This window comes from Rhipicephalus microplus, chromosome 3 (assembly GCF_043290135.1).
Source record: "Rhipicephalus microplus isolate Deutch F79 chromosome 3, USDA_Rmic, whole genome shotgun sequence".
In the NCBI taxonomy this organism is placed as follows: domain Eukaryota; kingdom Metazoa; phylum Arthropoda; class Arachnida; order Ixodida; family Ixodidae; genus Rhipicephalus; species Rhipicephalus microplus.
Genome location: NC_134702.1, coordinates 93,861,114 through 93,865,663, shown reverse-complemented (window position 1 = coordinate 93,865,663; position 4,550 = coordinate 93,861,114).

Here is a 4,550-nt window from a genome sequence, read left to right as displayed (position 1 = left end):
CATGAATGTGACATCTTTTATTTCACAACATTCGATAGCTCTGTATTCCTTGCTAATTTTTTTTCAATATGTGCATGCACGATTTCAACAAGTTCAAGATTGGTTGTATTGCTTTGCAGGGGTGCTACTGCCCCATGTAAAGTCGTTTGCACCTCGTGGCGCACACCTGTCTCGCGGGTAGGCCGCATTTAGGTTTAACCGCTCAAAGAGAGGTGCCATTGTGCAGGCGTGAGCTCACCATTATCGTTGTCATGAATATCGCCAGCAGTGCCACCCTATATCGAGGCTAGGTTGCTGCACAGAAAACTTTCGGGAGTCTGGCATGCAGTGATGCCAATCCTAGATATTTATTTCTAAATCTATGGATTTTCACCATTTTCTAGGAATTTGGCATCTTTTTTGTTGGGCCTAGGGATCTTATTAGCGCTCCGTAAATGTCATATTATGCAGTCTGATTAAAGGCATTACTTAGTAATCATGTTATTTAAACTAGAAAGGCCGTAAAAAGGGATAATTTTGGCCAGTTGATGTTCTTCTTTTTAAGACGTACTTGGGGTTATGCTGGCAGGAGTGAAGGGGACAGCAGTTCTGTAACTCTAGATTGTTATATGTTGAATGTTGGGAAAATGAAAGTTAGTTTCGTAATAGTTGAGCATGCAAGATGAATTTTGTCTTGTGCACTTAAACACACCAGGTTTACGCTCACTTTGTGCCTTCGCTGAGCAATGTCTTCATGGGAAATAACCAGGAGGCTCAGAGGGGAACAGTGGGAAAGTAGTCTTGAAAATTGGGTAAGGTTGTACAGGTTCAATAGACGAGACTTGTTGGGATTTTTTCAGTCTTTCCGTCCTACCCTTTAAGTGAGAGTGTAAAAGTGACGAAAATATTTGGCCGAACAGGGAGCTGATTGAAAATACAAAGGAAAGTCATGCCTACACCATCCAGTAAAAGAGGACCAACGTACTACATCTACTGAAAATAATGCAACAGTAGTTGTAAATGTGGAAAATTAAGCATGGGCTGCCATCTCAGAAGTTGCAGGCACAGGAAAGGCTCTACAGACTTGCAGTTGACCCGAATTATCACATTTATGTCTTCAGTGTGTGTTTAAAGTGAACTTGACAGACAAATATGTATGTGGCAATACTGCAGTGCCATCTGCAAGCAACTGATTTGGAACTCCACAGTACATGTAGGAAGAAAAACCATAGAGGTGGTTAATATGGTTCTTTCTACTTTTAACAAGATGTAGAACAACTTGGTTTCAACAAGATACAGAACAACTTAACAGTTAATCAGCCTAAATAATGTCTTTAAGAATATAATCTGGAGACTTTTCTTGTAATCTAGAGAATTTTCAACGGTCAATCTAGGGATAAAACATTGTCTTATGTTGGCATCACTGCTGGCGTGTCGCGGCTGGCGTGATGGTTGTTTGCTGCCAAGGGTCCGCGGGATACGGCAACCGTGGGTCGTGTCCCGTGGGTCGCTCACGGTGAGTCGAGCATCCATGCCAGCTGCCAAATGTTCAAGATACCCGCTCATGCTTTCTGTGCGGCCACTTAGGCTTGCCGCCGAGCGGCTCTGCTGGCGCTAACCATCATGATGACGAACCCGCGCGAACTCTGCGCCACCTACCGTTTGGCGGTCAAACCTAAATGCGGCCCATCCGCAAGACACGAGGCGCGGACTACATTACATGGGGTGATAGCACCCGCACAGCTCACATGATACACACAGTGACATCCATAGCAGCAGCATTAGGTCACGGCAGATCGCTGATTGCTTTTATCAGGAAGTTTATATGCTTTGATTTGGATCATGACCAGTAAGGCCTGAACACTTTTTTTTATATTTATATTTTTATGGCCTATTCTGCTGAACATGTAGCCTACCAAAACTTTACTGATCCATTGCTATGTTTAAGTCGCAACCGATTCTCATAGAATGCTGTTCTCGGGGGCCCAGAGACTACGTTTAAAATATTTGGTACAAGTGACGCATGCATTTTACCTTTCCGCTTGAAATAGTAGGCTTAAAATGAGTCTCTTGCGGTAGGTAGCAAAATTATGCTCGCTCCTTCAGTAAATGCACATCATGGTGTATCCACATAGCACCACTCATTTGCCATTTGGTGTTAAAAAGCAGTAGTAGCAATAATCAGTTATTGCTTTACGAATGTTTTCCTAATGCTAGCCGCATAAGTGAGATCTCATTAATACGTACAGTCTGTTTTACATTTAGGAGAAATCTCGGTGCACATGACATTGCGGTGTGGCCAACGGTACAGTCGCATGTAAGCAGCAGCAATTGCACCTGCGCAGACACTTGAGGAACGTAGCTATAGGGTTGAACCGCGTTAGCTGTCTGCTACTGCGACACGCGACTGTGCCATGCGTGTGCCATGCACTCCGAGATGCCCCCTAAGTGTGAAACAGACAACCTGGCTGCCAGGAACGCGGCATACTATACAATGAACGGTAGTGCGTGCGCACAGGAAGAGGGGGGGTGGCACAAAGTCAGCCCCACACATTGGCATTATAGGGAGGGAATGCTGATACTCGGGGAGGGCAATGCAAGCGGACGTGCAAACTTTAAAGTTATGCAAAGAACTTAACTGGGATCTCACTTTGATGCAGTAGACTTTTGCCCCTCCTTTCAGCTTGTTAATGGCCAAACGACCTCGACTACACAAGGATAGGGGGCTAAAGAAGGAGGGGGTGGCACTTATCGAATATCGCTGAACATGACTGGATGCTTTTAGTGTAGAAAATGTTGGCACAAATGCGCTAGCGTACTTGTGACGGAAAATTCCATCAGCTAAATTTTTTCAGATGCAAGACGTGCGCAGATGTATTTGAAAGCAAAGGCAGAGCCGCCCGAAAATGGTGAAAGCACGGAAGTCGCTCTCAGTGGAAGCTGCACAGGTGAACACAGGTTTCATTGTGTCAATGCTTACTGATGTATGCCGAATGGTGTGTGAAACATGAAGGAAGGTATGTTTTCTTAAGCTTGAAGAAAATTGATGGTTTAGTTTCTGCTGAAAGAGCTATCACAATAAACAAAAACTCGGCTGTGGTTGCCGGCGCTAAAGGAAAAGATCTGTCGTAATGCTTTTACAGCTCTCATGAAAGTGCCAAGAAGCTGCAGCTCAGCTTTGCCAATTTTGAACGTTGCAGTACCCTTTCTTCGCCACACCAAGGCTTCGAGCGTGTGTACAGATTTTGACGGTCGAGTCTGTCCATCAATTCCAACTTCAAAGACGGCTGTCAAGTCTAGGAATATCTAGAGAATATTCAGCATTGTGCAGTGCTTTTGGAGAAAGCCAAACTTTACTGGGCTATAGCAAGGGCCTATCATGTGAAAGAAAAAAATAAGGCTAAAGATCTTAAAAAACATGTGTCATTTTTGACGCTGCTGCACATCAACATGCACAGGTGCTGTAATCTGGCTGCATGAACATGCATTGACACAGCATCAGATAACCTACCAGAAGTTCCCCTAGAAAGCAGCTACATGTTATGGTCATAAATTTAGGTATTTGAACGTGAGTGCTATAATGGTAGTGATCTTCATAAATCGAATGTAATCCTACTTTCGTTATTTGCTCCAAGCTTCTTGATATTTGCTTGTTATTCTGCATTCTCAGCCATATTCATTATTCTTGTTAGCTTGTCTTCACTTACTAAATTAGAAAATACTTAATTCGCAGAATCGCTTGGCGTAAAACAGAATTCTATGCAATCAGGCAATGAGCGATGAGACATACAGACTGTTAAGAAAACATGTCCTTGTGATTACTTTGTACCTCTCTTATATCTTTCTCTACCACACGTTGCTGCGCTGGGAACACAAAAATAGTGAGTTGACTCGTAAAACACAAATGACCACGTTATTCCTCCCGACAAGCTGGACAGCTAACGTGCCGCAGCATGAATGCTACAATATCGTATGAAATGAAAATATGGGCAAGCTTTAAGCATTCGTGAGTGTTTCATTCGTAGCGCTTTGTCGCTCTCAAAATATCCGCATGTTTAGGCAAGGTTCTATTTGGCGTTGCATAAGTCTGTTGCCAGACTTTGGGGTGGTTGTTGCCAGACTGCCGCTAAATTTGGCAGAAAAATTTTCTGTAGTTGTGGCTGTTTCGTAAGAGTTTGGTGCTATCCGCGGAAGCGCAGCGTCCCCCGTCGTAGCGCGCGGTCGACGCGACACGATCAGCTGAGAGAGAAAAAAAAAAAGAAGAGTAAGGGGGAAGGGGGGCAGCGCATCCCCTCCTGCGACTCTAATCAGTTTTCCCCGTAATCCCTAATACTGAGACGCGATATCTTAATCGCACAGCTGCGCACACAGCAAGAGAACGCGCCTCGACTTCTGTAATGGGAGGTTTATTCCGTTAATTAAAACGGCCTTTTAATTGCACAGCAGCGCCACGCTCGACTTCTGCTAGGCTCGGTTCCTTCCGTTAAATAAAACGGAATTGAACCGGCCTCTTAATTGCACGGCAGCACCGCGCTCGACTTCTGCTAGGCTCGGTTCCTTCCGTTAATTAA